The 25,566-nt window shown below is 40.2% G+C and overlaps 1 long non-coding RNA gene across 1 annotated transcript in view; it reads right to left on the bottom strand.

Moving 5' to 3' along the window:
- Window positions 1-3,539: 3,539 nt before the first annotated feature.
- LOC125612067 overlaps window positions 3,540-25,566 on the bottom strand; it is a 40,687-nt gene continuing 18,660 nt past the window's right edge. The window contains exons 2-4 of the long non-coding RNA XR_007342332.1: window positions 9,704-9,809; window positions 6,825-6,932; window positions 3,540-5,202 (exon numbers count right to left, since the gene is read on the bottom strand). This is a non-coding gene — a long non-coding RNA (uncharacterized LOC125612067). The remainder of the gene's footprint in view (window positions 5,203-6,824; window positions 6,933-9,703; window positions 9,810-25,566) is intronic.

Raw genomic sequence — 25,566 nt, 5'->3', positions numbered from 1 at the left:
CTACATGGAATCCATATTGATATTTTCTATTCCATTTTCTTCTATTTTTTTTTACAACTTTGATTAAGATGCTCTGAGTCAATTCACAATCCACTAAAAGCTTATGGCCCAGTTTTATAAACTCTGATGTCGAGTGGTACATAGTTTTGATCTTATCTCACTGGGAACCAGGCCTTTATTTACATTTTTTGTTGTTGTTGCTGTTATTGTTTGCCTGTTTTTGTGGTGCTGGGGATGAAACCCAGAGCCTGGCACATTCTAGACAAGAACTCTGCCACCCGTCTATACCCACAGCCCACCTACCTTCTTTTCTACCAATAGTCCAACTATTGCCGAACGGTTCTCAAGGTGCTGCTGGATTTGGCTAGTTATGTGACTACAGGTTTTAGGGTCATCTTGAATAAACATAAAATCTCTCTCTTCCTCTACTCTTTGGCTCCCATGGTATTTCCAATGCATCTTTCCCACTTTTAACATATCCCAACTTGTCTTGGTGACAATCAGTCACAGTCTTTCCTGTCTTCAGTCACACGGGTTGCCCAGGCTCTCCAGATCTTCCATCAGAGACCAAAAGCCTTTTGCTCCTTTTCTAGACCCAAACACAAGAGAGGTTCACAAACCATCTCGGTAGAGGGTATTTTTTCACTTGAACACAGTTCTGAATTCCCTGGCAGTCAAGACAAAGAGGAGAACAGAGAATAAGGGCTTGTAAGAATGTTGGCATAATTCTCATAAAATAATAAAAAGAAATACATTTCATCAGGAGAAACGCAATTTTTCCTAGAAGTACACAGAGGAATTTATTGTGTGATATTACATCTCCAGCACACATGGAGACACATAAAAGCTGCTGCATCTTTATATACAAAGAATTTTATAATGTATGTCTTGGTTTTGTCATTATTTATGCAGTTAATTTTTTTCTAAGTTTATTTTAAAAGTGTTCCAGAATTATCCCTAGATTCCCCCAAAAAACATTTATTTAACTAATTGGCAGAACTGGGTTCCCCTAAGCAACCTTGAAAGAAATGCAGCACTTGCTACTTCCACTTCCTCATACACATACTGTTCGACTCCTGAACTACATTCTGTCTTCTCCCCTGAGATCCAACTCCAGTATCTCTCAGTGAAATCTATTTTCTAGGTGACTCTAATCAGTAAGGATGGACTAAGTTATGCTATCCTAACAAATGACCCTAAAATCCTAGTGACTTCAAACAAGATTAATATCTCACTTATGCTCATATGTCCATCCCACACTGGCTGGAAGGTAGGGAGCTCTGTCCTATGACTCACTCAGGGATTCTGCCTTATGGAACCTCCATTATCTGGAATGTCAAAGTCATGGTGATAGGGAGAAAGAGGTAGAGAAACCTGAGCACCAGCTCTTAAATCTCTGACCTCACAAAACATGCGCTGCTTCTGTGCATGCTCCATACACTAAAGACAAGCCACATGGCCATGTCTAGCATCAAAGGAATGGAAGAGGTGCCATCTTTCCCTTTGCCAGGGAGAAAGACATGGAGATTCTGTGAACGGCCATTTTTCTCATCCATAAAATGGATGCTTTTCCTTTGCTTCCGTCCAAGCATTTCTGCTGACCATCTCTGAGTCTTTTATTATTCTTTTCTCTCTCAACATGTATGTGGCCCCCCACATACTGTGTACCACAATGGGGCCTAGGAAAAAAAAAAACAACTTGAAACTTTTATCCTTGATCTTACAAAGAGTGATCATCTCAAAAATTAGTGCAATAGTAAATATGTGTGGATTTATAAACAAACTCGTGTTTTTGTCCAAGACCTTTTTTTTCTGGTTGGCAATATGACCAACCAATCTAATATATAAGTGTATATGAACCAGGAAATTTATTGTATTGTTGCTTATAAAATCAAAAGAATCTCAATATCAAGCAACAAGGGATATTGTTAACTCAATTGTAATCATCCACAGTATGAACTAAATTTTTTTAAAATATAGAAATTTATTTTGTCAAATGGGGAAATAATCTGTAGAGTTATACTTATGGCACAATTCCAATTCCATGAAAACAAATGCCAATACCAACAAAAAGAGTCCTAAATATGTGCTTTTAGCTTGAGAATGAAGGAAACCGTGAAAAGATGTGCAGCAAGTTGTCCACATTGACAGTTTCAGGAGGATTAGAATGGAGGGCAGTAGGAAGAGATTTTTAAACTTCTAAAAATATGCCTTAGGACAATTTCATTGGTTATAATTACTGATATTATCATTTTAATTTAATAAAGAAAAAGTCTATACAAAACTAAACTGAAGGAAATTTTAATTTAAGAAAAATAGTAACAAAAATAAATCCTGTAATTGCAACACCTCCAGTCTGCCCCATGGTCGGTCCTCTGCCTGTCCACAGATTTATTTTATAGCTGCAATCCTAGTGAACACATTCTCTTTTACTTAACTTCACATCTGAAATGTGGTTTCCCATCACCCAGTCTTTAAAAAGATTATTTTCTGTATCTTCACCATCTTCCAAAGGACCAATAAACTGTAATTTATCAATCCACTATTTCATGGGGAGTATGATGATCATCAAAATACTAGAACTGTCATTCTAGTTTATGCTTTTAAACATTATTTTTCCTTGAGGTGTCTTTTCTATTATGGCTTTTTTGATATATGTACACAGCATTCTTTTCTTTTTCTTTTTTTTATTTTTTTGTTCTAGTATGATTTAGGAGGTAAATACTCTGTCTTAACATTACTCATCATTAACTTCAGACCTTCCATAAAAAGCATATGTACCATAACTTTCAATTTATATGTATCCATTCCAGCATCACTGTAGAATTTCTTTTATGGCTGATAAGGAGTTAGGAACTTTTTGGATTTTCTTACTTTCCCCATGCTTCCTCATTAGTCATTGGTCTAACCTAAGAGATAATCTACTTCTTTTTGTATCATCTGTACTCAGCTTTTATTACAAGCAGATAATAATAACTACTTCCACTCTTTCCATTCCTGCCTATTTGTAAGAATACCTATTTATGTTTACTTGTTCATACATAAGAAACTTTTCCCAGTGACTATATCTATTTGCTAGATATAGTAATATTGGGGTGGAACCAGCTGGATAGGGAATAGAACTGGTGGGGACATAGGTATCTTGCAATGTCTGTCTATTATGTCTCCAGCTATGCATTAATCTTCTCAAGGTGTATTAGCTAGAAACAATTCCAACAGGACCAAATCAGAATAGGTCCACATTCTTCTACTGCAACACACAGTGTCAGAAGACAGTGAATTGTGTTTTCAGAACTTTTGAAGGGAAAATGAGTAATATGAGATGACTGTGTTCATTGAAACTATTTTTTCATAAAGGTAATGAGACCAGCTTTCTTCAGAAACTATACAACTCAGATATTTCTGTTAAAATCTTTGGGAGGCATTATCTAGAATAACAAAGAAAATTAAAAGGAGAAAATTTAGCTACATAAATGCGTAAATAATGAACACCGAAATCAACAATTCCATATAAAATATGATTTTTATTTCAAGTACCCATTTTTAATATAAGTAAAAATAACCTAAAAATGGAAAAGGGCAGTTACTAAAAGAACAGAAAGTAAATATTGGAGGAGTAGAAGGGAAGGGAGTCACTTAATCCTGGATGTTTATTTCTTGTTTACATGAAGTCCAGCTGGATGGATGGTGGGGGTAGGAGACACCCTGAATCCCCTTACGCCTTATTTTCAGGTATCATGTGTATCTTAATCATATCTGTCTTGTTTTTTCACGGTATCATATTCTATAGTACCCATTTTTCTTTTTTTTACAGTCTTCTATGATTTGAATTATTGTAGAGCAGAATTTTCAGCGGTTCTGTTGGTATTCATAACTGCCAGTTCTTTGAGACTGGCTCATGGGTTTTGTTTTGTTTTAATTTTCATGCAGGTCAGGGGATACAAAGAGAGGCAGGAAAATGGTCTCAGAAAAGAAAATCATTTCTGTCACTAAAGGATTTGCAATCCAGAAAAAAAGAGGCATATAAACAAATAATTGCAGCAATTTAAAAAAAAAAAAACAGCCCTAGAGAGAGATGTAAATATTATGTGGGAACAAAAAGAGGGAGCAAAGCACTCCACCTGACACTGGAAAGACAATATTTGATCATCACTGAAGAGGAACTTGTATCCCCCAGAAAGTATCCCAAACAGAGGGATCAGCATCCTCAAAGATGGGGTGCCTCCACTGCAGAGGCCTGCCTGACATGTATCTGAGCAAAAAGACTCAACTTGAAGTGATCTCTCATTGATGGTTCAGTCCTTCCAGAAATACATCATTCTGTAAGTAGATCAATTCAAAATAAGTGTGCTTTAAATTCTAAAAAGGACCAAGAATCCTGTGTTCTCTGCATGTAGCTTCAGGATGCTTCCAGAGTACACCAACATGACATCAACATCCCAGTGTGATGGGAGGCAGGGGATAGATTTTTTAACTGTCAGAATTGTGATGCACCTGTCAACATGCATGAAATCAACCGCACAAACATCATAGGCCTCCCTGCTCGGTGGCAGCAGAAAGCTCCAGTTTTTTATCAAGTTAGGAAATAAAAATAAAGGAAGACTCTGTGTGCATCTTCTCATGGAGGATCCACCTGCCATATCCAGATTTTCTGTGCCTCCTTTCCCATTTTGTAAATGCCAAATATATGTCTTCTTTCATTAAACAATTTATCCCCTCTGGGCCTTAACTTAATGTTAGAGTTTTACTTTTTTGAAATATTAGAAATGTGAAAAGAACCGATAATATATTTTGAACTGGCATTGCATTGAAAGACCAATATTCCTGCCAGAGCTTCTGTGAGAGAGAATACAATGACTTTGGCTCTGTGGTTGGCAATGCTGAGCTCACCTCACTGGGGCTGGGACATGCTGAGGGTGAGAAAAGTCAGAGCTTCTGAAATGTGAGTGTGTCCAGCCCACGCCGCTGACCTGTCACCTCCCTCTGATGGTAGACCAGGAAACGGGAGCGCTGAAAATGACATTTTCATGAATAATACATGATTGCTGAGGATGGTTGCAGCACTTAAGACTGGAATTTCTCAGAATGACAATGGGAGCAGGTTGCTTTAGACATTTCCATTAAATTCAACAAATGTTTATTAAATACTTTGAGCACAGCTGCCAAGTCCCTGTGCCAGTTTGGTACCACCTTCTGCAGAGGCTGCAAAGATAAAGACAATTCAGGTTTTGCCCTCGAGAACTTCAAACCTAAAGAGGGAGCTGGAACAAGTACACCAACATTCTTAGTAAAATGCAAAGATGACGAATGCCAAGAGAAAGGTCCCAACAAGTGTCTGTGGGGTTGAGGGCAAACAAGGAGCCTGCACGTCATTGAGGGGTGCCTGCAGGAGATATCAACTGAGATGGATTTGAAGAATGGGTGGCCAACAATTTTGAGCATCAATTATGTGCCAGATGCTAGCATGTGCTATCACATTTAATTCTCCCAACAATCCTACCAAACAAGCATTTCTGTCCCCATCTAATTGATAGGTAGGGTGCGGCTCTAGGAGGTTAGGCAGCAGGCCCCCAAAACCATAACTGATAGAACCAAAAGTTGAAGCTCAGATATGTCTTTCCCCACAGCATCAAGCTGACTTTTCCAGCAGTAAAAATGGGAAAGGTCTTCAAAGAAACAGGAAAAGAAAAGGTACAAAGAAGGAAAGGAAAACACATATAATAGACAGCAATCTGGTTAAAATGGCAAGAAAAGTGGGCATTTATGTGACCTTCAATGCCAGGGTGAGAAGTTTCTACTTTTGCTGGCAGTAGAGTGCCCTGGAAAGTTTAATAAAAATGACATGGTTGGATCAGTGCTTGGTGAGTGAATCTAGATACATTGTGTAACTGAGATGAGAATAGGAAGAGGCCTGGAGTTGAGGAAGTATGAACCTCTGGTGAAGGATGAATCTGTCTGACTTATTCTGTTTTAGTCAGCTACTCTGCTGCTGTGACTTACAGACCTGAACCAGAAACTGTAAAGGAGAAAAGGTTTATTTAGGGGCTCACATTTCAGAGGTCTTACTCTATAGAAGGCCAGCTCCATTCCTTAGGGCTCAAGGTGAGACAGGACTTCATGGCAAAAGAATGTGGCAGAGGGAAGGAGCTCACATGATGACCAAAAAGCAGAGAGAGAGATTCCACTGGCCAGATATAAATGTATACCCCAAACCCATGCCCTAAATGCCTACCTCCTCCAGTCACACCCTACCACCTCAATTATCACTCAGTTAATCCTTATTAGGGGTTTAATTCTCTGATTGGGTTAAGACTCTCACAACCCAATCATTTCTCCTCTGAATCTTCTTGCATTGTCTCACGCTTAAGCTTTTGGGGGATACCTTGCATTCAAACCATAACACCTTCCCAGCAAACATGCCTCTTCCATAGTTGAAACTACTTGATACCTATCTGCAAACTTAAAGGCCCATCTTGTTCTTAGAAGAGTTAGCAATTTGCAGAGCCACTTTTAGTACCAATCCTACTATCCTCTTTGTGTGTGTGACCACCACCCTCTCTCCACTGGATCCCATTTTTTCTTCCTACATAGGTGAATGTGACCGTGCATATGTCCACACAGAAAAAGGGAAACACATGCTTCAGTTTCAGTCCCAAACCTCAAGTTTCCCAGACAACTACCTAATATCTAATTGATTCTAACATCTGTCAAAACACCTACCTGTTCCATCTTTACAGGAGCATATGGCCACATTACCTGCCTGGACCATGAGATTGGGGCACTGAACTCCATCTGTCTGCCTGGTACCTCGTGTTTCCTCTTACCTGATGTGGGGCTTATTGCCAGGACCTGCTCCACCCTGTATGCAGGTCTGTTCGCCATGGTCTATTTCATCTTATTTATCTTCTGTACCCCCTTAAGGTCAAAAGTAACTGGAATAGACAAGAAGAGGTCATGTCAGAATTGAATGAAAGAGGCACTAACTGGGACTTAGAAATAAGCTGAAAACTGAAATGAAGGAGAATGAGCCTGAGATGATTCATTCATTCATTCATTCATTCAAGGACTACCATGCACCTCTCTATATACCAGGTTCAGTGTCAGGAACTGACTACATAGTAATGAAAAAAACAAACATGTATGCCATTGTTGAGTTTACAGACTAATTAGAACTGTAGATGTAAAAAATAAATGTTAAAAAATTAAAATTCTTAGGATCTTTAAGGAATTTGGAGAAGATGTAGGGATGAAAGAGAGTATTTAAAGGAGTGGAGAGGTGACAGCTGCTAGACAATGCAGGGTCACTCACTTAGACCAGACAAGTAGTTAGAGGATAAGAATAATGGAAGGAAACAGTTACCTTCTTGTCACTTGCAACCCAACTAGTGGCAGTATCTTCTCTGATCCTGCGGGGACCTCTTCCTTTCCCTGTGCCGTCCCTGCTGTAGAGCTCAACATCTTTTCTCATCTTTTCCCACCTCAACCTGCCCCAAGGCATCAGCGAGCAATGTGACTTTGCATGAAGATCCCCCCATATAATAAGGTGCTCCCCACATCCCACATGTCCGTTGTCCATTCCGACCATCAGTTTTATGTTTTGTTGCTGTTTCTTTTGCTTGGTTTAGTTGGGATGTTTTATTTCTTTCTCTCCCCCTTTTCCACTAGTACTCAGTTCCTGGGTTCTTTCATTTTAAATTTCCCTTTGAGAATCTCAGCTTTTTCTTTTTCCTGTTAAGCAGCTCAATCCTCACTCCTATTATAAAGTTTATGTACTAACTCTGTTTCCCTTTTGTGGAAGCAAAGAGTCCTGTAGTTCCGCCATCCTTAGAGCACACTACAGTGATCATCTTTTGCTTCTTTAAAATGTCTAAAGACTCACTTCCCTATCCACCTCCATTCTTCCCACTCATACCACAACATCCTTGGTTGACTTATTTGTTTCAAATATAGGGCTCTTTTCACAAAGAATTTCAGCGACAAAAACATCTCCATTTATGATAAGTTATTTATGCATATACCCAGAACAACCACTATTTTAAAGTTATCAAATTATGAAAAGTTTAAATTATGAAAAGACTTCATAATAATATCACTTATGCATACACATACCCCAAAGAATTCAACTCCTAAGGCCCATCACCTGTGAATACAATACCCTCTATGGCAAAAGCAACTTTGTAGATGTGCTTAAGATCTTGGGATAGGGAGATCATTTTGGATTTTCTGAGGGACTCAGTATAATCATGAGTTCTTTTAAGGGAAAAGGGAAGGACAGTCAGAGGCAAGAAAGACTCAATGGGTCATTGCTGGTTTTAAGAATGGAAGGAGGTCATTCCACAAGCCAAGGAATATAGGAGGCTTCTAGAAGCTGGAAAACTCAAGGAGACAAATATCTTTTAAAGACTCCGAAAAGGAACACAGATCTGTCATTATCTTAAATTTAGACCAATGAGACACATTTAAGACTTTTGATCTCTAGAACTATGAGACAATAGATGCATGCTATTTGAAACTACCACATTTGTGGTCATTTGTTATGGCAGCAATAGGAAACTAATACATCATCTCTGAGGCAAGACTAATTTTTTGTTTGAAAAGGAAAACACTTTGAGGCAGCAGTTTGCTTAACAAAGATAAAGTCTCTTCTATTTTTGAATGTTGACACAAGAGGGAGTCAAGCCACTTTTTATTTAAATAGCTGTCCCAGTGGAGGAAAAGGGGTGGGGAGGACAGAGAGGATAACAGAGCTGAGGCAGGTACAGAGTTTCTTACACACCCTCCTGATGGGCCCCCGAAGGTATTGGAGGCCTGAAATTTTTGGACAGAAGGGATGACTGTAGGCATTTCTGTTTGTATGGGGGCCTACAATAGGTAATAGCATGGAGCCAAGGAAAGTTCTGGCCTTGGTTACAGGAGCCATGCCTTATGGGGGCTAGGGCTTAAGATGCCCAGAACTCACTCAGGATTAATTCTCTATATGTTGAAACTATTGGCACTAAATCCACTACTAAGTTTTGCTAAAATTTATGACCTGATCAAAGGAAAAGATCTCTGCCCACTTACAGAACACAGAACCTAGATAAAGGCTATATTAGGTTGGAAAGGATGACCCAAAGGTCAGGAGACAGCCTTTTAGAGCAAGCTGGAGTGACAAGCAATGGCCAAAACTCATTTCCGGCTCATACAAACATCTTTGGAGAATATCTCAAAAAAACTTTTGGAGAAAAACCCCATGAAAGACCAGAATTTCTGAAATCACCAGGGAGGAAATCTTGAACCATAGTCTTGGTTGGGTATTTTTAAAAAGGGTAACTGGAAGGTGAAGAGTTTGAGTCATGCATATTTTTAAAGTCTCATTTTAAAAACAAGCATGGGCTAGAGGAATTTGTATTTGAATAGCCCTATATCTCACTTAAATGTACTGTGGAGAAGACATGCGTTAATTCATTCATTTAGCACATTTACATGATATTGTAAGATGATTAAAACAGACATGATAGAGTATGTATACAGGTGACTCTATGACCAGTGTGATTCTGCAATCTGTACAATCAGAAAAATGAGAAATTATACCCCAATTGATTTAAATGTATGAATTGCCAAGATCATTGTAATGTCATGTGTAGCTAATTAAAAAAAAATTTTAAATTAAAAAAAAAAAACAGGCATGATAGAGATCCCCCAGGGTTTCTTTGCCTCAAACCTTGTCTCTCTTCTTGCTTCTTCTCTGTTTTCTTTTATTTTTTTCCTTCCTTTTTTTTTTTTTTTTTTGCCACTTCCTCCTCCCTGAAGCTTGACTGTTTGAGAAACTGGAAAAAAAAAAAAAAAAAAACAGCTCTTGAAAGAACCATTCTAGGGTTGTATCAATGATCCCGAAGACACAATGAGACAAGAGACACAATGCCAAGCTCAGGTTTAAGGCATTTAGGAAAGAAATGGACACATGAGCCAAACCACAAAGACACCTGTTCCTCTCTTCTCTTTGTCCCATAAAATGGCAGGAGCTCCCTGGTGCACATCAGTTGGATGGAGACTTTGACCACTAATGAGCCACTTAAACTATTCTTTCTCTGTATCTTCCCAAAGTTGGGCATTTCATTAGGGGTTTTACATATGATCTCACTTAACCTTTCCAAATAATCCTAAAATAGAAGTAGTATCCTCCTTTTACAGATGTCAGTATTGAGGTCTAGGTAAATTGGATACCCTACCTAAAGTTAAACAGCCAGTATGGTTAAACCTGGATCTACCCAACTCCAATCACAGGCACAGACTGAGATGTGGAAACCAAGAGACAGTGGAAAGTGATATCAGGAAGCTGAGAGGGAAGGAAGAACTGACTGTCCCCCGTGTACCAGCCCCTCTACCATCTACTATCTGCTACCTACACAATGCATCATTTAATCCTTATAAGCCGGTGAAGAGGGCACTGTGATCTCCAATTCACAAGTGAAGGCTTGGAGGTTCCAGAGGGTAAGTGTCTTGTCTGAGTTTATGCAACCAGGTGGGGCTCTTGACCTCTGCCCACCCACTTCCTAGGGATGATGGACCACCTACTGTCCTTCCCTCACACCCTCCCAATAGATCCTTCTCAACTTGAGCACAGCTTTGTCTCTGTCCTCAAACTTATGAATTCTCAAAGGAAGTGCCCTGCCTTGACCTCCATCCATGCTACTTCCTTATACCCCACTCTAAAAGGAAAGTTTATTTTATTTATTAATATTTTCATTAGTTGTTGATGGATCTTTATTTTATTTATCTATTTGCAGTTCTGAGAATCGAACCCAGTGCCTCACACATGCCAGGCAAGTGTGCTACCGCTGAGCCCCAGGCCCAGCCCTAGAAGGGAAGTTGGTATTTCCCACTTTCACTTCCTCACTTCTAGCAACTGGTTGAAGCCTGGCTTCTGCCCCCAGCCCTCCCCTGAAACTGAGCTAAACCTACAAGAGATTCTTTCACGGTCAAACCCAGTGGTCATGCTCAGCTTCCATCCTTCCTGTGACTTACATTGACTCGATAGCATCTACGTGGCATTAATATATAAAACAGATGAAAATGGAACTACTCTGATTTTAGCAGGGAGAGGGCCCGACCCAGTTAAGTCAGTCTTCTTTGTTCTTCTCCCTCACTGCAGGACTTTCTGAAGTTCAGGGAAGCCCTGGAGCTCTGAGGAGCAGTAACTGAATACCACTTGTATTAGCCAGGTTTTCCAGAGGGGGAAAAAAAATATATATATATATATATACACACACACACACACACACAACACATATATATGTATACACACACACACACACACACACACACACACATATATATATATATGTGCATGTGTTCATATATCCACATACATATGTGTGTATGTATGTACATATCTGTGTCTATATGGAAAGAGAGAAAAAAAATGTGGAGGCTTGGCAGATCTAAAGTCTGTGGGTTAGGCCACCAGGTTGAACACCTAAGGAAAAGTTGCAGTTTGAGTTCAAAGGTGGTTTTCTGGCAGAGTCACTCTGCTTCTGGGGGTTGTCAGTCTTTTTCTATCAAGGCCTTCAGTTGATTGAATGAAGCCTACCCATATCCTGAAGAAGAATCTGCTTTATTCAAAGTCTATAGATTTGAATGTAAATATAAACCTAAAAAAAAAAAAACCTTCGCAGAAATATCTAGAATAAAATAGCTCAGTATCATGGTCTTTACAAGTTGACACAGAAAATGAACTATCACATCACTCTAGAGACCAAACAGCCCAGGATTTCACAGCAGTCTGAAAACAGACACTTGATGCCCGCAAGCCAACCTTGTAACCCTGAGGAGGGTAATGAAGCCAGTGGTTGGATTGCTCAAATGTTGGGCTCTTGCTGGAAGGAACAGTGAGTGGTTCAAGGGAGTTGACCGATAAATGGGAGAAAATGTTGAGGGGCCAACATGAGGAACTTGGTACCAGGAACTATGGGCAGTTCACTAGAATTTACCTTTGACCCCAAATTCTCAAAAGGATTGACAATAAATCAGAGTATCCCCTAAAGGCTGTGAGTCCTTTGTGGATAGAGATCAGGTCACATTCTTTTCCACTGAATTTTTCCATTGAACCCAGTCCTGAGGTGGATACTTAGGGGAAGCTGCATAAATGTGTGGTGAGTAAAACAGAATTGAAATCCACCCACACAGCATGTGCAATTTCCTGCCTCTGTAAAGTTGCACTGAGCGCTGAGCCCACAGCTCTCCACAGGTCTAGGGAGTAGCTAGTACTGACATTTCTATACTCACATTAGCCATTCCCAGTCAATTGCCATGGATACCTAGAAGGGATGCAAGGTACCAAATGGAGTGAAATTCAACTTTGAAAAAATCTTATACAACCATAAAAATGTTTGCTTGTTTGTTGGATAGTTGTCAAAACATTAACGTTTTCACACACACACACACACACACACACACACATACACACACACACATAGTCTTTTTTGCCATCAGTGGGATAAATAAATGAAGGGGCCTTGTACTTGGCCTGGAAATTCTAAAAAGACTACACTGTGGTGTTTGCTTTTTTCCTTTTACAGATCTTGGCACCTGTCAACTTACCTCACACAAATTCTGAGTGAGGTACTTTCTCTCCATTTTACAAATTTTTACGACAGTGCTGCCTCTATCCTGTCAAATTAGTTCAATTCTTTTTTTATTAGCCTTTTGTTATGTAGATCTATGGATAATTTTAATTCTATTGACCTTGTCTTTATTAAACCGATACCCTCTACTGGATTAAATTGGGTCATAAAAACTGAATCACGTTATTTTATGTAGCATAAATATAATGTCGGGTGTTCAGTGCACTGTCAAGTCTTGGTGGTAATGAATAACTGGCTTTCATCACCTACTGAGAATGCTGACTCTCCTCCTGCTCCACAGCTGTGGCCCATGCCACACTATTTTCAAAGTACACCATCTCTGCTTTCCCCTAAGAATCAGTGACACAGTCACCTATTCTCTTTCAAACTAATTTTATCATCTCTTAATGGAAGAGGGAGGGAAGAGAAAGGGAGAAAAAAGGGAAAATGAGTACACCTCTTTGTTCATGACAAATCTCTTATGAAACTTTCCTTGGGCAGTAAGAAATGCTTTAATTTTGAGAAAATATGTAATCTGTTGATAGTGAACTGACTGATGAGACTTCTTCAATCTGCAGTGTCCTATGAGGCCTTCAGAGACACTGGTGTCCTCATCAGCCAGGGACATGACTTGCTCAGGTAAAGGGACTGGGGTCAAGTCATGATAAGACAGCACCCCCAGAGGACAAGGTGGGAATGGCAGAAGCTAGGAAATTGATCCAAGTTCCATTGCCCGGGTGAGATCTCTCCAGTGCTCAACCAGGAGCCTTGGGGCTGAGGGGAAGCTTTCTCAAGGAGAAAAGCATCCCTGTGTTCCTCCTAAACTGGGGAGAGTGCGAGGGAGGACGGCTCCAGTGAACTCTACTTTCTGAAATAAAAAAGGTCGATGGCTACCAGGGCTTTTTGCAGCCATTTCATAAAGGGTTAGGGACTCTAGATCCAAGACTAGTACTATACAGACTCTGCAGGGGTCTTATTTCTGTCACCTTTTCTATGTGTCCCTATAGAGACCTGCGGTAGAATCTTTAAAGCACCAAAGATCTGGGTGCTTGTCTTTGAGAGCAGGGAGGAAACAGGCCATTGGGAAGACTGCAGGCCATGGTGCACCCAAGCTTGGGGGAAAGGAGACCAAGGGGAGAGCAAGCGAAAGCTCTGCAGGAAAGAAAAGTGGGAAGGCCCACTAGGATTTGGGTCAGGAAAAGGGAAAGAAGAGATTAGGAGCTGGCTAAGCCTCAAAAAAGCACCAGGGGCAGAGCAGCAGAAATGCCCTGCCCAGAGCTCCTGACATCACTAGCCAACTTGCAGGGTCTAATCAGGGAAGCGAAGCCATCTGGGGCCAAAGAATCCTAGACTCAGTCTCTGCCATCGCGTAGGCTAGGCAATGTGGGCTGTACCTTTGTAAAATGGGCATGATAATAATTCATACCTCTTAATATTATGGTGATTATTTTTCTTCATTTTTTTCTCCGTGCCTTGATATCAAAATTTCTTAGAAATATTGAGATCTCAAAAAATAATTGGCGGGAAAAAAAAAGACAAGTCATACCTAGATTCCCTAAATATGGAGAGTTGGCTTGATCCTTATCCTTCCTGAGTAAGCTATTCCAAGAGCAACAGCGATGTCCTGGCCAGCTTAGAGCCCTAACAGAGGGGGAGTCCTTCAGGGCTCAGAGTTTATGCTATTGGTTTCCAAGTCAACCTCTGTTTCATTAAGAACTGTATGACTCCATTTGTCATTAGACTGGATAAGGTGGCATCTGGATTCTGAAGTTACAATGTGTTCCCAGACACTTCTCCATCTGACTTAGAAGGGACTGTTTCAGATGGTGATAATGAAGGCAGGCAGCTCCCAGAGAGAGGGTTACTCACAGGCAGAGCTGTCAGTGCCCTGAAAAAGTACAGGGATCTGGCAGGTGGGGAATACGAGCTCCTATACAAACAAAGCAATTTCAAGTTGCCTTGGCCCATGACAGTGTGTGTGTGTGTGTGTGTGTGTGTGTGTGTGTGTAGGCATAGGCAGAGAAGCTTAGCTGTTCCTTTATAACACATTAATTTAGTTCTTATCTTCCATCTCCCACCTGGACTTCAGCAACAGTCTCCTGTGAAGAAATGAAAGTAAAAACAGAAACTTCCAGATTTGAGAAGAGAAGAAGAAAACTAAGGTAAGTAGAGGTCACTGGACAAAAAGTTCCTGACCAAAGTTTCCCATCTTCCACCTAGAACACTCTCTCCTGCCACCATACAGCAGGGACAGGAATGCTTCCCACTTTATGATTCTAGGACAAGTATGGGCTAAACCCTTAGCTCCATTTAGCATAGCTGTGAAAGATGACATTGCAAAGAAAGTCACTAAATCCGGAGAGAGGGAGAGGGAGAGATGGAGGGATGATGGGGGAGAGAGAATGAATAGTAAAGAAATAATTCTTCAAAGTGCAAATAACATAAGAAATAGCATGGTTTTCAGAGTTTCTGATGCTACCAAAATGCTAGTTCCATAGGAATAGAGATAGCCAGCTGTCCTGAGCCCATCTTTGTAGGAAACTCGAGGTCCCAGAGAGCTGGCCAGCCTTCCCTGAAATGGCCATATTGCTTTCCTGCCCAGCTCCCAGCCTGGCTCCTTCAGCAAGCACCATTTTTTCCTCTTATATAAATTATTATAAATTATATATAAATAGTCATGGCATATTTATGTTCCTGCCAGTTTCCTCTCTAGGTGGGACCGAAAGAGTTTGTTCCTCTTCCTGAGCCCATGTGAACACTTCCCTCAGCCCTACTTTCCTGTCTGAAAGACATACCTCTTCTCCAGGTTATTGACAGATTTGTTATTGGCTGGAGTACATCACAAGGGGGTGGGAAGAAATTCTATAAAGGTGGAGAGGCCAATTATGGGTCAGGATCATGAAAAGAAGGGACTTCAGCAAGTCCCCAGTTGTCAAAACATCAGAATATAGAAAATAAAGGACACCATTACTACAGTGCTACATCTTCAATAGCTGTTCTCCACATTTTATCTTTATGCCAGAGTAAACATCCTTGGTTCTCTTGGCAATGGGGGGGGGGGCATGGTAAAAGTTAGTGGAGAAGGGAAGTTCTTATTCATAAAGATCAAAAGATTAGGGCGGAGGCTGTGGCTCAGTGGTAAAGCGCTTGCCTAGCATGTGTGAGGCCCTGGGTTCAATCCTCAGCACCACATAAAGATAAATAAATAAAATGAAGGTATTGTTATCCAACTACAGCTAAAAAATAAATGTGTTTTTTTTAAATCAAAAGATTAGGTGACTATCTTATTTGGGATTTTTAAAACAAAGTTTCAAACTGGTTGACTTATCAGCTATAGAAAGTTATTTATCATGGTTCTTGAGAATGGATCAGAGTGCCAGGCAGCAAAGTCAGGTTCTGTGAGGCCTGGCTGCAGTTGTACACTATTGACATCTCCTTGTATCTTCACGTGGTGGATGTTTTAGTCAGTTTTCTGTCACTGTAACAAAGTATCCAACAAAATCAACTTTAAAGAGTAAAGATTTATTTTTGCTTATGGTTTCAAAGGTCTATGTCCATGGTCATTAGATCTCATAGCTTTGGGGCTTTGCTGGGGCAGAACATCATGGCAGGGAACAAGTGATAGAGCAGAGCTGCTCACCTCATGGTGGCCAGGAAGCAAAAAGAAAAGAGAGAAAGGAAGGGGTCAGAGGCAAGATACCTTCCAGGGCACACCTCTAGTAGTGACCTACTTCCTCCAATTATACCCTGCTTCCTATAGTTTCTAACACCTCTCAGTTGTCCATTTAATTATGAAACCATCAATGGACTAATGAGTGCCCATAATCCAATCATTTCCCCAAAACTCCATTCACTGAACATTGCTACCTTGGGGATTAAGCCTTCTACACATGAGCTTTTGGGAGACATTCCAGATCCAAATCATAATGTTGAGGAAAGGAATGAGAAAGTGCTCTGGTGTCTCTTTCTACCCTCAGGACCGAATTGATTCCCAGAAGCCCCACTTCCTAATAACATCATGGTGGAGATTAGGATTCCAACAAATGAATTTTAGGGAAACACAAACATTCAGCACATTACAGTAACTTTATGCTTGGATAATTTTTCATTGATCAATTCAATCACTTTTTTATGATGCTTTCCCTAACCTTTCTTCCTGTGGTAGTCTCCAAAAATAGCTGCCATAAATTCCTTCCCTCCACATACACCCATGGCACTTTACTCATCAAGAAGTAAAATCTAAGTTGTCTCTCATTATATCTGGTCTGGACTTGTGACCTAATTTGATAATAGAATGTGGTAAAAGTTACATTCTAGGATTTCCAAACCCAGGCCTTAAGAGAACTTGCAGATTCTATACCCACCCTGAGAGTAGCTATCTGTAAATGAAGTCTGAGTACCCTGAGAAAGACACACTATGAGGAAGCCCAAGCAATCCAGGTGCAGATTCCACACAGCAGTGAGAGCTGCCTGCTAGAACCCAGATCTTCCAGTCATTCCAGATGAATCAGCAGGCAGGCAACTGAAGAAGCCATATTGGACTTTCTGTCCTAGCAGACAACACATAAAGCAGGAAAGTCTTCCAGCTAAGCCAAGTTCAGCCTACAGAATCATAAGAAATCATAAGTTATTATTGTTTTAAGTCACTAAGTGTTTGGGTGGTTTATTCCATAGCAATAGATAACTGAAGCACCATCTACCCTATGCCATAGTAATTCATCTCCTCATTTGAGGTATTTAGGTATTTTTGTACATGCTTTTGCAATTGTTGGCTCGCTTATTAGTTAGTATTCTTTCCAAGTCCTTAAAAGCAAGGGGCAGTGTCTTAAACATCTCTGATCCCCCCAAATATCAGGTGCACACTCATTAGTTGTTGGAGAGATAACTGACTAGATGGATGAATGAGTATAAGGTGATGAATATAGAAATCCTTTTCTGGCAAAAGGCCAAAAGGAATGACTTAGCTTAAGGGAAGGGTTTCTTCTCACAACCTCTTCCTCTGATATTAGAAAGGAAATAAAATAATTACATAAAAATACAGAGAATTTGGAACCTGAGTGTGAGTGAGGGAACTCTATCTCAGCAATGATGAAGGATGTATAGTTATTTATTAAAGATGAGTTTTAGATAGGGACCTAATTAGATAAAGTACCCAGGGAAACCATTGCAAGAAAGGTATAAGAATGACTACACAAAGGAGAAAACATTTCTGGGCTTATCAGTCACAGGCAAAGGTTGTTGAAAGGAGCTTCTAAGAAGGAAAATCATCTTCTTATCCAGAAGGAAAGAAATAGATCCAAAAGAATAAATGGAAATCTTTTATCCACTAAATAGACATGGTGTAGATTCAGATTTTAGAGAAATCAGTAATTTGCAAGAAAGGTCAAATTGAAATACCCAATGAAGTGAACTTATGACTAAATCTATAAAAATAGTTGTATGATTTTTTTTAGGTAGTAAGATTCAAAGTACTTGGCTAATGTACATGAGGTGAGGTATGCACCATCTGCATACACAAATTATCACCAAATGCTTTCACACTTCCTACTATTTTCATGTGCTGTGAGGTCACTAAGGCAGAGAGATTGTAGGGCATAGAAAGTTTTTAAAATAAATCTTTGCAAATTACTTTGAAAACTGAAAACAACAAATTAACTTTGATATCAGCTTATTAGAATTTTCATAGATTACTCAAAAATAAAACTTTTATGTAGAAGCTATTAATTTATAATCACCACACTTAGGTAAAGAAGCACCATGTTACCTTTTTTTCTTAAAAATTGTATTAAATCTGACTCTTCCTCCCTTTGTCTCCTTTACCCTGGTGTGTTACATGATCCAGAGCAATTCTGGAAGGGACAATACTAGTAATAGCTGATATACATACACCTTGTAGGAAGTTCCATGGATTATATTCCTGATTGAAAATATACTTTAGTCAAAAAAAATTTTTGAGGCATAAGAAGACTGAGGAATCAGGAGATGATTGCCATTCAAAAGGTAGTTTGTTACTCACAGTTGCCAAGAGGAGGGTGCACACCACACCACAGAGGACCACATGGGAAAGAATCAAGTTCACTCAGGAGGTGAAGGGGCTATGGGTAAGCACCTTCATCATGATCACCACAGGAAAGAACAGGCAAGGCTGGCTAAGTGAGGAGGCTTAGCACTGGCGAGTTTGAATCATTTCCGTGGGCTCTGGGGCATAGTAACTGTATCTTGTTGTCTGGTGGTTGGCCCTGGGGTGATCAGGGAAGACAGATGGATAGTGGCCAAGAGTGTGAAAGCTCATTAAAGAAGGTGGTAGGATAAGGACTCTGGATTGATTGGTTTGCATTTGAAAACCTTTCTCATGGGTGTTATTTACTCTTTAGAAATTAGCTATTTACTTCAGCAAATCCCCGGTTGTCAAACCATCAGAATATAGAAAATAAAGGACATCGTTACTACAGTGCTAAGGCTGGGCCCAGGGACCTTTGTGGAGCCTGGGATTCCTAAGCGTTGTCTTTCCATCTCTGAGAACCTATCACTTCCCAAGAAATCATCTCCTTCTCAGCTTTAAGAATATTTATTCTTCTTCAACTTAAACACTTCCACATCATTAGGATAACTTCCCACAGTACTTTTTTTTTTTTATTTCAACTCAAATTGGCTTTAAAAAATATTATTGACTCGCTTACTGGTAGGAAAATCTTCAGACATTGTTTTGTTTTGTTTTTTCATTTTTAAAAACCAGGACATTCATCGGATGGCTAATCACTGAAACGCCCCAGATGAATTAGATGCTACGACAGCCACCCTCTTGAGTTTAGGAGTTGTTCTTTCATGAAATCCATGTCAGGCATCATTATATAAGAGTTCTGGCCCTTTGTGTGTGTTTTTTAAACATTCCTATGAATTCTTTGTCATTTTTCTTTTCAAAAAGTAAAGGCTGATTTCCCCTCTCTTTGAATAGGGACTCAACTTAGTGCCTCGCTTCTAATGAACAGAATGAATGACTTTTGAGACTAAAAGACATTGAAATGTCCTTCTTCCTTTCTCTTTGGTGATTTACTCTGGGGAAAACCAGCTATCACGGCATGAGGACACTCAGGCAGTCCTACAGAGAAGACCATCCACAGCCATCACAGACCTGCCATCTTTGTGATTGCCACTGTAGCAAGGTCCTCCAGCCCCAGACAAACCTCCTAAATGTAACAGGGGCTGCTCCTTTGGGAGTTGTGCTGTGTAGAGTTACTTCCTGTTCCCTTGCCTGGCATTCTAAATTCTAAAGAAAAGCTGTACCTAAATGATCAAGATGTTAACTGCTAAATAATCTTTCTTTAGACTTACAGAACCTAGAACATCTACTGGCCTTTAGATAACAACAGAATGTGTAATGCCTTTCTTTATTTGTTAGCTTTGCCTATTAACTAACACAAAGCATGTAAATTGCTGAGGTTTAACTTGCAGAAAAGTAATATGTTTGTCAAAAGAATTACAGGAACTAGACCCCAGAGGTCTAGGTCAATTGCTATGTTCCAGCCAGAAAAGAGAGGAAGGAAAGAAGGAAGGGCGGGAGGGAGGGAGAGAGAGAAAGGAAGGAAGGAAGAAAGACATGCATTCTGGATAAGGAAGACCCTACTGGCATAGGGTCTTCCTGACCATTGGCCCCTGGCATCTCCTCTCTCTCTCCCTATTGTGGAGAACAGACTGTGCCCTACTCTGAATTACTCCCTGATGTATAGGAGAGTAGTTCTCAGACTGACCTAAACCTGTGTTAACTACATTTTAAAAAGTGGTAGTTTGCCATGAGTTACTCCATTATGAATTTAAGTGCTGAGATAGAATGACTCTACAACTTATTTGTACAAGTAAACAACCACCATCTGCCTGGCACAAACTGATAAATTAATCATGCTAATAAAATGACCACCTGAGAACTTATTGAATTAATCAAAATCACATGGATGCGTGAGTGCATCAAACTTATATAGGAAAAAAAACAGGCCTGTGATTTATTAAACACACCAGACCACTGAATGAAGTAACCCCCTCATCCAAGACCCAAAACAGGCAGAGCACTCCAAGACTCAGCATGATGGCACCTGGTCACTGGCCACTAGACTTGCCCAGGAAAATTACCACAGTGATAAACTTCCAAATCTCTGTCCTTGGGCTTCAACAGAATGCTGTTTCTCTAGCCCATGATGACACACACAGACCACTCGAAACTAACACCTTGAAATGACATCTCAAGCTGACACTCTGAAATTGCCATTAATCTGGATCTTGGCCTAAATAAGCGCATGTACTTTGACAGCTCTATGCCCTGAACAAGTTCTTCCCTGGTAATCCTATCTCACCACCTACAGTGAATCCCGCTGCATTGCATATCTGCTCTCTGCACTTGCTCTCAGTTCAGTCTCCAGACCCCCTATGCTGCTGCTGTAACCCTTTGTTAACCTTTCTATAACACCCACACATGTAAGGTCAGGCACCGGTGACCACAAGAAGGCAGATTGAAAGGCTGCTGAACAGGCTTTATTGAGTTTCGCTCCCAGGCCAGACCCTCCAGACCAACAGAGCGGGTCCAGGGGAATCATGCAGGGCTCAGCCACACCAGAATTTTTATTGGGCTTAGGGCAGGAAGGGAGGGCTTGGGACAGGAAAATGAGGTTTTTAGAGTCCCTTGTCCTAGTGGGGTTGGGTAAGGGAAGCTTGCTGAGATCCAGGATTGGTCAGGAGACCCTGCTGATTGACAGGTGGTTCTGATGGTACCTGATTAGTGGTTCTTGCACAAGCTTGGGTTGCTTGGTGCTTTGTTACTTAATCACCTCAAACCAACCTAACAATATATACAAACTTGAGTGTTGGAATAAAAGAACTTGTGTTTGCCTGGCTTATGACTATCAGGCGACCTATAAGTATTCAGTAAATTACCACCTCTAAAACTGGTATGGCTGTGAATATTTTACTCAATAAATTCTGACATTGTGGAAAGACACAAACATGTTTGGTCTATGTAAATGACATAGCTAGCTCACAAAGCCTATATAAGCCCTTTCACATACCTGAGTTCCCTAAAATAGTCTTGAGGGAGAGTACAATAAACCCATCCCCATCTTCTCAGTGTGCTAGTCCTTAAATAAACCCGATTTCCTTCCCACCCACTCTTGTCTGCCCCATTTGGAGTTTTGAGTGTTGAGCAGACAGACTTGAGTTGAGTAACACCACAGCTGCAGCCCTGTCTAACATCTTCACTACAATGTCTGAGACAGCCTAAATCAGAACCATCCAGGTAAACCACTCCCAAATTCCTCATCCAAAGAGACTATGTGAAACATTAACTGTCTATTGTTTTAAATTACTTAGTTTGGAGGCAATTTTCATACAAGAATGGATAATTCATGTGTCCATCTCTGCTATTTATTTCTCTTTTATTCTTCCTTTCTTTTTTTAAAAAAATCCCATTATGCCTTTCTTCACAGGGCAACTTAATTCTCAAGTATAATTCCCTTATGTGAGTAAAATGGCTGTATCAGCTCCAAGTCCAACAAGCAAACACTATGTTGCCCAAGAGGATAGAATTCATAGGTATCTCAGAATCCCAGCAAATGCCTTAAACTTCTGGTAAATTGGGCCACCCCTGAATCAATCCCTGAGATTGGGGGAATACCCTGTGTTAACTGATAAAGCCCTACATTACCTGAACTATAACACAGAGAACTAGCTTCATGCAAATCACCTGTCACACACATCTCTGGAGGAGCTTTCCAGAAACCCTGGGCTTTTGAAGACAGAAGTGATGAATGACTGTTGCCTTCAAGCAATGGATGCTTTCCAATGCCAAACCAACTCCCCATGAGAAAAAAAGCAGGGGGGCGGCTGGCTTCCCTTTTTTGTCCTGCAGGGACAGAGATGTTGAGGAAAAATATAATCACAACAAAATACAAATTACTATACATGTTAGTGGTTCTCTGATGACTTCCAAAACTATCTCTATTCTGAAAGTTCTTCTCAAACTGTAGATCAAATGTACAATGACTGTTGACCTTTCTACTTTAATATCTAATAGATATCTCACGTAACAAATTTGAGATCCTGATATTTCTCCACATACATGCTCAGGCTCAGAATCCAATCTGACAGGAAATTGTGCCATCTGTGCCTCCAGTCTACCATGTCTTCCTATTACCTTGGTTCACCATCATCTCTTACTTCTATGACTGCCTCCTAGCTAGCTTCCCTTGCTTCCTGATGGGGAGAGGTGATCCCCTGACACACCAACTCTCACCACCTCCAGTCCCTTTCCTTATTCTCTTATGCTATCTTCTTTACCCTCAAACATGCCACCTTGGGTCCTGAGCATTAGCTGTTTCCTCAGCTCATTAGGGTCTTCTTCTAGCTACCACTTATGCGATTCCTTTACTTTTTTCAAAGCTCTGCTCAAATCTCAGTCTAAACAAGGCCTGCCTCACTGCCCTAACACTGGGACCTGCACAGCCTCAACCTGCTCTCCTGATTTCCTCTAAACTGGTCCTATTTTCATTTTTTCTATAGTACTTATCATATTCTATGTAATATGTCTATTAATATGCTTATCATCTACCACTATCCCCTGTACCATGTTTAGTTCTATGGCAGAATGAATCTTTGCACGTCTTTCTTACCACTGTATCCCAAGCATACAGAACAATGCCTGATGATCTGGACCTCAGAGTAGGTGCTCAGTACTTACATATTTGTGTGGCCTGCTGTTTACCTGGCTGATTCTCTCCCCAATCCCATGGTGGGTATAACTCCTTTCATCTCCCTTTCCTGAGGTTCAGCAACTTCCTAGATATTACAAAACTTCCTAGATATTATATTAGATGAAGAGGTGGGATTAAAGCCAAACCCATTTTATTCCCTGCAGACCCTTCCTGCATCCAATCTTATAGAATGTCTATAATTAGAGATTTCCCCCCAATTCACATGACAGGGACTGAGTGGGGTAATCATGATTCTTACAGTCACACTATACTCTGATGGTCCAGTATCTAAATGTGACCAAAATCCCACCACTAGGGTCTGGGGACTAAGCATAACTGTGGCTGTCCCCACCCATCTCTGAATGCTCAAGTTCTTTGGTGGGGGCAACAGAGGTCAATTCAGAACTGGGGGGAAAGGAGTGGTCAGGGATTATTTAGATTCCCCTCAGCCCACCACTTCAGGCATCCTTAAGGGAAGCTACTGGACTCTGGTCAGCAAATTCACCTGCTTGCTCTCTGCCTGTCCCTGTCCCTCAGCTGTAACTGAGAATATAATTATGGAGATTTTTTAAAATCAGAGCAGATTTCATTAAGTTAAAGAAAATGTAAAAATTATGAACATGGCTTGAGGCTCTGAATGCTATCAGGGAAATGAGGCTCTTATGTGATTTGACATCTGGGAAATATATTTAGTAATCACTTTTGTCTTGAAATATGCAATAGTTTCCTTAGAAAATATCTTCCCCTTAACTATTTCCATCTTAACCTAAGCCCATTGGATCTGTGTATGCCCTCAAAAAAAAAAAAAAAAAAAAGAAGAAGAAGAAGAAAAGAAAAAAGAAATCAATGAATCCCTATATATATTTTTGAAATATTTGTGTTTAATGTTTCTGACCTTGCTCCTTCATTGAGTGGTTAATGAACAAAATGTGTTTCTGTTTTATCAGCAGAAGCCCAGAAATTTGTGTTACTCTGAGAAGTAACAGAGTGAGTTTCTCTATTTGGAGAGAGTCAGGCAAATGGGGCATTTGATAACAGTAAAAAATACCCAGGGCCCATCTCCTCCCTTCACCCCACCAGCCACTTATCCCTTCTATGACTGCCCAACATTGGTTTTGCCCACCAGAAATAATCTATCCATTTATCCACAGGACATGGTCTAAAAATGAAGGTTAATGAAAACAGGAGATCCACCCAAATTTATCCAAGGTGAGTAAGGTTTACTTTCAAATCTTGGATGCACCTAAAAAACCACCCTCCTGATTTCCAGTATTATAATTCAAATTAGATTAGGTGGCTCAATCATGAATTTCCAATGTACTCTAATAAGTCCCATAGGACAGCAGTTGGCTCACTTTGAGAATTATAGCTTGTTCTTAGGTTCTTTGTCCCTCTAGCCAAAAAGACTTGGAAAGCGAGACGTTCTCTAACTCATTTACTAATATAACCACTATGATGGACACATGGTAACACTTGCTGGATAGGATGAAAGAATGATTGAGTTAATTAATTAATAATGTGAAAGAGGGGCATTTGTAAATAATGCATATAAAAAAATTGATTAGAAAATATCTTCCTCTTAACTATTTCCATCTTAACCTAAGCCCATTGGATGAGGTTGAATGAGGTTGAATCAGTTGTTTCTAAAAGACTCTGAGTTCTGGTCACCAGTAATATAGCCTATGGTATATAATTGGCAGCCACTGAACTTATTAAACTAATTACAAATCTTGGCAGGAATGCTTCTAAAGAAGCTATGGGGATTTCTGCCCAATGACCCTGATCATTCTATTCATTGAAAAGAACCAAAATGGAATGGGCTGCCTCTGGGGTGGTAAATGTCATGTCACTCTGAAGTAGAATGCCATTTCTGAAAGGCCTCAGGCATCAAGTAGGGAATTACACTAAAAATACCTTAAAATTCCTTTAATGTGTCACTTTATGAATGTGGCCATGAGGGGCAAACACTCTAACTAGGAATAAGAATACAGATTCTTCAGAAATTGTTGCAAGGCTGTGCATCTGGAACAAGCCTAGAACAAACAGAAGCCTAGAACAGAACATTCCCAGGGATGCTCTCATCTCAGAAGGAGTTACTCTTGGCTGCCATTGCAAGGAAAGACCTAGGTAGTGATGAGTGATTCCACGGGGTGGTGAATGAAGGGAAATGAAATAACTAATATTATTAGAAGTGCTTGATTACTGGTACCCTATTTGGCCCAGACTGG

Source organism: Marmota marmota, unplaced genomic scaffold (assembly GCF_001458135.2).
Source record: "Marmota marmota marmota unplaced genomic scaffold, marMar, whole genome shotgun sequence".
Lineage (NCBI taxonomy): Eukaryota > Metazoa > Chordata > Mammalia > Rodentia > Sciuridae > Marmota > Marmota marmota.
Note: the sequence above shows the minus strand (reverse complement) of the source record. Positions and strands in the feature narration are given on the sequence as shown.